The sequence below is a fragment of the Lolium perenne genome, chromosome 7 (genome assembly GCF_019359855.2).
Source record: "Lolium perenne isolate Kyuss_39 chromosome 7, Kyuss_2.0, whole genome shotgun sequence".
Taxonomy (NCBI): Eukaryota; Viridiplantae; Streptophyta; class Magnoliopsida; order Poales; family Poaceae; genus Lolium; species Lolium perenne.
Genome location: NC_067250.2, coordinates 306,067,808 through 306,077,680, shown reverse-complemented (window position 1 = coordinate 306,077,680; position 9,873 = coordinate 306,067,808). Strand labels below are relative to the sequence as shown.

Below are 9,873 nucleotides of genomic sequence, written 5' to 3'. Positions count from 1 at the left end.
TGTAACCATCACTATTTATTATGGCCTAAGGGATCATCACAGTGTTTGATGGTACAATTTTATTTTATTTTCAGGTCTCAAAGATCTAGCTGATTTTCTGCCCGCATCTATTGCAACAATCGTAAGCTACTTTTCAGCTGAAGTGGCACGTGGTGTTTTAAAACCTACCTTCATGAATTGAACAGATTGACTTTTCAGCTGAGGCCCTGTTCGGCACAGGGGGTTTAATGAGTTTTCCAGTGTATTACCCCACCGGTTTTGGGTGAAATCACCCCCTTCACCCAATCCACTTCCTCACCTCAATCCCCTTGCCAATTAATTCCCTTCCCCAGCTACGGCTGTTCGGCACGCACGGATAGAAAAATCAGACTTTCATCTGCATAGCGATCAGTTTTGTCAACAATAAAAACTAAATCTTTACACTACAAATTCGGCACCATATCAGCCACATTTTTTATGCAATTACAGTATCTCAAGAGGCATTACATGAACTCAGAATATGACATCATCATAACTTATTAATATTTTTGCAACAAGAACTTAAAGCTCATTTTGTCATTTTGCATCTTCAACTGGGTGCTCGCCCAAGGGTCTTTTTTTTTTTCTATATATTGGAGAAAGCTTTTGCCAACAATCTCATCAGTAGTTGTCGATCATCAATGACATCCTCATCATCCGACACTGGTTCCGGTCATTGAAAAGGCAAATTCATTTCCGTACAAACAATTAGTATAGAATTATGTCTAGTAGTTTGCACATAAACACTAATTACTCTCTCTGGTCGTGTTTAATCGACGCAGACATAATAAGTACATAAACTGCTCCCTAATCATACACTTGTTGTCAATTTTATCCAACCGGAGGGAGTACAAGTTTGCCAATTCAAGTCAGCACTGGAAGGTCTTGTACAATGAATGCCTAGCAGCAACATTGATGAAAATCTCACAATTTTTGGCACATTTGTAGATACCATAGCATTTGATTCTGAGAATAAGGCAATCTTCTGTTGCAGCTCACTCAATCCTTCTTGCAGGTTCTTGTAAAAATAGCAACCCCATTATCTTATACTGATGATAATTGGAAAGAGAAACACCAAGTTAACCATGTATAAACCATACTATTAATATCAGGCTAAGCAAAAAAAAATCGAATTAATTGTTGTTTAAAACACCAATGATTTTACATAGAAAATATGACTTCAGAAGAAATAAATGCCCGCATATGCAAGGTGACGGCTGGCAGCACCTACGACAGTTTGTGTTCGACCAGATTACCCTAGCAGATGCTAATGAATTGTTGTATCTTCAGTAGGGCTCCACCCTCTATACATCAAGGGAATGAGACACATACAGTATGTGCACGCCCTGATTACTCTAGCAGATGCAGGCTATATGTGTAGGTGTAGTACCATGTTTATTACAACCTGTTGCTACCATATACACTACAACCTGATGATACCATGTTTACAAATAAACTGAGCCAGGGTAGGTATGCATCAGCAGGAAACAGATCGTACAACCATACAACCATTCAACGCCACTCCACCGTGGACTCAAAACACACCATACTGTTAATTGAACAAGTACTTAGACCAAACTAACTACTACATGCATATCAAGAACTAGATCAAGAAACCTAGTTACTACATGCATATCAAGAATTGGATCAAGAAAACTAGGTCAAGAAGTAGATCAAGATCTGGATCTCACAGGGGCATCAATCTTATGTCCGCATCTAGCAGTGGAAGGGGAGAGGAGTGGAAGAAGTTGGACAGTACTTACGTATGAGAAATCCAGCTCTGCGGCCGTCGGCGGCGGCGGAGAGATCTCGGCGGCGTCGTCAACGGCGGTGCCGGAAAAGAAGGAGCGGCCGGTTGCGGGATGGGAAGAAGGAGGTGCAGGAGTTCCAGGCTTTCTGGCTGTGATATGGTGGAGCGGCCGGCGTCGTTGGCAGCGTTGGTCGGCGCCGCCACCGCGAGGGGAGGTCCGGGCCGTCGCTCGCTTCGCCAAGAGGTAGAAACGCGAGTGGGGGCAAGCGTTTCTGAAAACCCCCAACCCGCCGTAACCCGCCGTGTATCGAGATTTTATCACTTAACACCACTAGTTGAGGATTTTTTATCACAAAACCACAACCCCAATATTTTTTATCACAAAACACCAACTTCTCAGGTAATTGCTTGCACATAACACAGTAGTTGTAATTAGTCGGTTTGACAGCCCATTAGTGAATTAGGACCCAACGTGGCACCACGTCTAGCTAGCACCCATCGTTGGATGATATGCTCGCACTCTATCTTCCCTCCCAGCAAACACAACACAGAGCGCGGCGAGATGCGACCGGCCGACCCGGCGGCCAGCGACGGCAACTGGGACGGAGGAGGGCCGGCGGCGGGATTGGGCCATGGTCAGGCAGCGGAGGTTCAGCCAGGGGCCAACGGATTCACATGATTTGAGGTAGAAGCGGGCGTCAATCGAGCAGGCACCGGCGAAGGGGGCGGCGGCAATGAGATGTGGACGTCAACATGAGCAGGACAATTAAGCCTCTTATTGTGTATGTCTGTAAGACACTAAATGTGAATTTTTTTACCAAAACTAGTGTGGTTCATCTTATGAGGCAAACTCATGTTTTGTATGTGATGTAAGACACTAAATGTAAACTTAGAGCATATTGGCAAGCTCCTTTTGTGCTGGAAGCGTATCGTCTAATTCCAATATCATGTCGGGTTATAATTTTAATGAATATTATCTCCTGGTCATTCTTTATGTGGTATCAAAGTCCCTGCATGTCCATGTTTGGTTGTCCAATTTTCTTGTAGCTTGTGCCTTGTTGTGTTTTGGTGAAATGAATTGAAAAATGCATCTTGTAGGAAAGATGTACTGTTCAGAAAAATCTAAATGTTGGTGTTTTGTGATAATTTTTTTTTTTATCAAATGGGCTGATTGGCTGTTAAACCAGCTAATTACAACTAGTGTGTTTTGTGCAAACAATTACGCCAGAAGTTGGTGTTTTGTGATAAAAAATTCTAGGGTTGTGGTTTTGTGATAAAAGATCCTGAACTAGTGGTGTTAAGTGATAAAATCTCCCGTGTATCGGGAGGGTCAATCGGGCTGAAACACCCCAATCCCAGCCTACCGAACGGTCCAGAGGTGTTTTCCAGTGGATTCAAATTGGGCCGGGTAAGACACTCCGAAACTCAAAAACCCACCCCTGCCGAACAAGGCCTGAAGTGGCACGTGGTGTTTTAAAACCCCCCCTTCATGAATTGAACAGATTGGCATAGTCCTGCCGCCAATCTTTCCATGGTTGAAGAGCATATCTAGGGCTTTTGATTCCATGTCGTGGGGGTTTTTGCTGGAGGTGCTGGGCCATGTAGGGTTTGGAGAGCTGTTCTTAAAATGGGTGGCCACCCTGTTGTATACAGCAAATACAAGAGTCGTGGTGAGTGGTGAGCCTGGTGATTGAATCCAACATGCCTGTGGACCCTGTGGTCCGAGGTCCGAGATAGGGAGATCCGACCTCACCAATGCTATATGTTATTGGTATGGAAGTGCTCACAAAGGCAATTACATGCGCGGTGGATGAGGGCCTGTTCCAAAATCTCTCTGGCATATCGCCAATCCAACGGATATCAGTTTACGCCGATGACGTGGTGCTCTTCTTTAGGCTGGCAACAGTGGAGCTACATGTAGTTAAACAGATACTTGCGATCTTTGGTGAGGCATCAAGCTTGCATGTAAATTATAGGAAAACTACGGCAACGCTGATTCGAGGGGGTGTGCAAGAGGAGCAGAGGGTCATTGAGATCTTGGGCTGTGACATTGCAAAATTTACTATCAAATATCTTGGGTTACAGCTCGTGCTTAGGCTTCTAACAAAAGCTGATTGGCAGCCCATGCTTGACAGAGCCATTCACCTGCTGCCGACATGGCAAAGAGGCATGCTCAGGAAAGAGGGGAGACTTATCCTTATCAAATCGGTGCTCGCTGCGAGGCCAATTCATCACCTGTTAGTTGAGGAAGCGCCAAGATGGCTTCTGGAGGAGTTGGTAAAGTGGCTATGGGCCTTCTTTTGGGCGGGGAAAAGACAGAATAGAGGTGGGCAATGTCTTGTGGCCTGGGATACGATCAGCAAGCCGCTGTGCTTCGGTGGCCTATGCATCAAGGACTTGAGACTGCATGCCTTGCGTTGCGTGTGAGATGGCAGTGGCCGAGTCGAACGGATCCTCTGAGGCCGTGGCAGGGGCTGCAGGTGCAGAAGGATGAGGCTGCGTTAGAGGTTTTTCAGAGTCTAGCTAAGATCGAGCTTGGGGACGGTGGATTCAAGGGAGGAAAGTGGAGGAGATTGCGCCCGAGGTCCACTCTCTGGTTCCAACTAGAGTAAAGAACAGGGGATGTGTCGCGGATGGACTGACTGACAACAGATGGATGTTGGACATCTCAGAGCGCCTCGATGTAGAGGCTAGTTTTTTTTGAAACATTCGGCAACTTTATTGGATAATAATCATATCGTTTACAAGCATAGACGTAATAAAAATAGGAGATATATCGAACCAAGTCTCTGCTGTACCCTGTTGAGCACTTCGGCGAGCCAGCTCATGTGCTGCTCCGTTGGCCTCTCGCGGACAATGCTTCAAAGTCGCCATGCCTAGAGTCATCAGTAACTCCCGGCAATCATCAATGATAACAACTCCAGTACCTCTGTAATCAAAGGGATATGTCACCGCTTCTACTACTTCCATAGAATCTGATTCTACCATGATTGATCTTACTCCAATCGCTTCTGCTAGTTGTAACACAGCAAGCAGAGCCATGGCCTCCATTGTAGAAGCATCAATTGCATGTTCATTATACTCACAAGAAGCTGCAATAAAGTTTCCCCCTGAATCTCGGATGATCACTCATGTTGCTCCCGTTCCAGTATCAGCAGAATAGGCCGCATCAACATTTAATTTCAGAACTCCAGAAGGTGGTCTGCACCATCCATGGCGTCTGACCATATTATTCAGTCCTTTCACCTTAGCATTATTAGCTACAATTCCTTTAATACTCAAAACTGCTCTTCGTGGAGTTGGTGATGCTTCATTATTCTTGGTTTGTCTCCTCATCCAACAAATGTACCAGCATGAGACCATCACAGTTTCAATAGTGTACTGTTCATCATCCAGAATTTCAGAACAGAGAATCTCTTCCAAGACAGTCGATCCAGCAAGGTCAACTCCTAAGGCCTTCCGAATTAATTCTTGAAGCCCAAGCTGTCTCCATACTTCTGCTGCCTTGTCACAATGAAAGAGCATATGCTTCAAATCCTCAGGATCAACATTACATACTGGGCAGCAGTATTTATGTGTCTTTTAGCAAGTATGCAATGACAAGGAACAATGTCGTGTAGCGCACGCCAGTTAAAGATCTGAATTTTTCTTGGTACTTTAGCATTCCAGATCTTCTTCCAAACCTCATGCGATGATGCACTATTTGTACTGTCCCCTCTTTCTAGTCTTCGACTATACCTTGCTCTCCATTCTTCATGGTAAGCAGACTTAACAGAAAAACATCCTGATTTGTTAAGATGCCAAGCGATGAAATCAGGTTGACCGTGATTTTGAAGGGGAATTTGTAGGATCCTCTCCACATCAATCGGCCATAGGTTCTCTCCATCCCAAAACCCTGTCACAGGATTTATAAATTCCTGGACAGTAGAAAGTAGACAATTTCCTCTTGGTGACATAACCTGACGGTTTGGGCTAGATGGTACCCACTGATCCGCCCATACATTGATGGTTGATCCATCCCCTACTCGCCAGATACATCCATGTTTAAAAGTTTTTAGCCCAGACATTATACTCTGCCATGTGAAGGATGAACCCTTCTTCAGAACAACATTTAAAAGATCACCATCTGGGTAGTATTTCGCCCTAAGGACCTGAGCACATAAAGAGTCGGGATCACTTAGAAGTCTCCAACACTGCTTAGCAAGCATAGCTTGATTAAAACTGTGTAGATCTCTGAATTCCATGCCTCCATCTTGCTTAGGTACAGACATTTTCCACCATGCCATCCAGTGGATTTTCCTATTATTTTCTGTCCCTTCCCACCAAAACCTTGCAATAGCATTGTTAATTTCTTTGCAAATTTGCTTTGGTAAGTTAAACACGGACATTGCATATACCGAAATGGATTGTGCAATTGCCTTCAGTAAAATCTCCTTCCCTCCCATAGAGAGTAACTTCTCATTCCATCCATTGATCCGTTTAATAATTCTGTCAATCAGATATTGAAACGAATCACTTCGGTCTACACCCAGTAGAGCTGGCAAACCGAGGTATTTGTCTGATGAAGACTCTGTAACAATATTCAGTTTCGAACATATCTCCTCCCTGACTTCCACTCTAGTATTCGGACTGAAGAAAACACTAGACTTTGCCTCACTTACAAGCTGACCAAAGCTTGCACAATATAGGTCTAGAACATTACGGAGAGCTGTGGTGTTGGACACATCGGCTTTCATCAGAATCAGGGAATCATCGGCGAAGAGCAAATGAGAAATCGCCGGTGCACTACGGCACACCCTGACACCTTGAATACCACCAGTCACCTCCTCATATTCTAGCAAACTTGATAAACCCTCACTACAAAACAAAAACAAGTATGGCGATAGGGGTCACCTTGCCTGATTCCCCTAGTAGGAGTAAAACACTCAGTCTCGTCAGGGTTGAACCATATTCTGTAGTTCACACTTGTCACGCCACGCCGTGATCATATCGACCCAGACTTCTGAAAACCCCAGTCTCAACATCATGTCCTTCAAGAAACCCCATTCTACACGATCATACGCTCTATTCATATCCAACTTGATGGCGCAAATACCATTATTCCCTTGCCTCCTTTTCTTGATGGTATGAAAGCATTCATAGGCCACCAATACGTTATCTGTAATCAACCTACTGATACGTCTCAAATGTATCTATAATTTCTTATGTTTCATGCTAGTTTTATGACAATACTCACATGTTTTATATACACTTTATATCATTTTGGTGTATTTTCCGGCACTAACCTATTAACAAGATGCCGAAGCGCCAGTTCCTGTTTTCTGCTGTTTTTGGTTTCAGAAATCTTACACAGGAAATATTCTTGGAATTGGACGAAACAAAAGCCCACGGTCTTATTTTCCACGGAGCTTTCCAGAACGCCGAAGGAGAGACGGAGAGGGGCCAAGGCGGCCCACACCCTAGGGCGGCGCGGCCTGGAGGGGGGCGCGCCGGCCTGTGGGGTGGGCCCCTCGGCCGCCTCCCGACTCTGCCCCTTCGCCTATTTATTCTCTCCGTCGCGAAAACCCTAGTACAGAGAGCCACGATAAGAGAAAAGTTCCAGAGACGCCGTTGCCGCCAATCCCATCTCGGGGGATTCAGGAGATCGCCTCCGGCACCCTGCCGGAGAGGGGAATCATCACCTGAGGACTCTACATCATCATGCCCGCCTCCGGATTGATGCGTGAGTAGTTCATCCTTGGACTATGGGTCCATAGCAGTAGCTAGATGGTTGTCTTCTCCTCTTGTGCTATCATGTTTAGATCTTGTGAGCTGCCTAACATGATCAAGATCGTCTATTTGTAATGCTACATGTTGTGTTTGTTGGGATCCGATGAATATGGAATACTATGTCAAGTTGATTATTGATCTATCATATATGTGTTGTTTATGATCTTGCATGCTCTCCGTTGCTAGTAGAGGCTCTGGCCAAGTTGATACTTGTGACTCCAAGAGGGAGTATTTATGCTCGATAGTGGGTTCACGCCTCAATTGAATCTGGGACAGAGACAGAAAGTTCTAAGGTTATGGATGTGCTGTTGCCACTAGGGATAAAACATCAATGCTTTGTCTAAGGATATTTGTGTTGATTACATTACGCACCATACTTAATGCAATTGTCTGTTGTTTGCAACTTAATACTGGAAGGGGTGCGGATGCTAACCCGAAGGTGGACTTTTTAGGCATAGATGCATGCTGGATAGCGGTCTATGTTATTTGTCGTAATGCCCTAAGTAAATCTCATATTAGTCATCATGATATGTATGTGCATTTTTATGCCATGTCTATTTGTTAATTGCCCAACTGTAATTTGTTCACCCAACATGCTATTTATCTTATTGGAGAGACACCACTAGTGAACTGTGGACCCCGGTCCATTCTTTTACATCTGAAATACAATCTACTGCAAACTCTGTTCTCTGTTGTTCTTCGCAAACAAACATCATTCTCCACACCATACGTTTAATCATTTGTTTACAGCAAGCCGGTGAGATTGACAACCTCACTGTTAAGTTGGGGCAAAGTATTTTGATTGTGTTGTGCAGGTTCCACGTTGGCGCCGGAATCCCTGGTGTTGCGCCGCACTACACTCCTTCACCAACAACCTTCACTTGGCCTTCATCTCCTACTGGTTCGATAACCTTGGTTTCTTTCTGAGGGAAAACTTACTGCTGTGCACATCACACCTTCCTCTTGGGGTTCCCAACGGACATGTGCATCACGCGCCATCAAGACTGTTTTCTGGCGCCGTTGCCGGGGAGATCAAGACACGCTGCATGGGGAGTCTCTCACATCCAATCTCTTTACTTTGTTCATTGTCTTGCTTTACTTTACTTTACTTTATTTTATTTTCTGTCTTGTTTGCTTTCTTTATATCAAAAACACAAAAAAAATAGTTACTAGTTTACTTTATTTAATTCTGATCTGCTTTACTTATTTTTATTACTGTTAAAATGAATACTCCTGAGAACACTAAGTTGTGTGATTTCACTAGCACCAATAACAATGATTTTATATGCACTCCTATTGCTCCACCTGCTACTACAGCAGAATTTTATGAAATTAAACCTGCTTTACTAAATCTTGTTATGAGAGAGCAATTTTCTGATGTTAGTTCTGATGATGCTGCTGCCCATCTTAATAATTTTGTTGAACTTTGTGAAATGCAAAAGTATAAGGATGTAGATGGAGACATTATAAAACTGAAATTGTTTCCTTTCTCCTTAAGAGGAAGAGATAAAGATTGGTTGCTATCTTTGCCTTAGAATAGTATTGATTCATGGACTAAATGTAAAGATGCTTTCATTGGTAGATATTATCCTCCTGCTAAAATCATATCTTTGAGAAGTAGCATAATGAATTTTAAGCAATTGGATAATGAACATGTTGCTCAAGCATGGGAAAGAATGAAATCTTTGGTAAAGAATTGCCCTACCCATGGACTGACTACTTGGATGATCATCCAAACCTTTTATGCAGGATTGGATTTTTCTTCACGGAACCTATTGGATTCAGCTGCTGGAGGTACTTTTATGTCCATCACTTTGGGGGCGGAAACAAAGCTTCTTGATGGTATGATGACCAACTACTCTGAATGACACACTGAAAGGACTCCACAAGGTAAGAAGGTAAATTCTGTTGAAGAAACCTCCTCCTTGAGTGATAAGATTGATGTGATTATGTCTATGCTTGTTAATGGTAGATCTAATGTTGATCCTAATAATGTTCCTTTAGCTTCATTGGTTGCTCAAGAAGAGCATGTTGATGTGAACTTCATTAAAAATAATTTCAACAACAATGCTTGTAGGAATAATTCTGGTAACAACTATAGGCCATATCCTTCTAATAATGGTAATTCTTATGGTAATTCTTATGGTAACTCTTACAACAATAGTAGAAGTATACCATCTGGTCTTGAAGTCATGCTTAAAGAGTTCATTAGTACACAAACTTCTTTTAACAAATCTGTTGAGGAAAAGCTTGGTAAAATTGATATTCTTGCTTCTAAGGTTGATAGTCTTGCTGCTGATGTTGATCTTTTAAAATTGAAAGTTATGCCTAATGAA

The 9,873-nt window shown here is 43.3% G+C and overlaps 1 long non-coding RNA gene across 1 annotated transcript; it reads right to left on the bottom strand.

The window, feature by feature from the left end:
• Window positions 1-690: 690 nt before the first annotated feature.
• LOC127311883 (uncharacterized) lies at window positions 691-2,072 on the bottom strand. The gene is made up of 2 exons (XR_007857959.1): window positions 1,782-2,072; window positions 691-1,067 (listed from the first exon to the last, which is right to left on the bottom strand). It is a non-coding gene; the product is annotated as an uncharacterized lncRNA (long non-coding RNA).
• Between the last annotated feature and the right edge of the window lie 7,801 nt (window positions 2,073-9,873).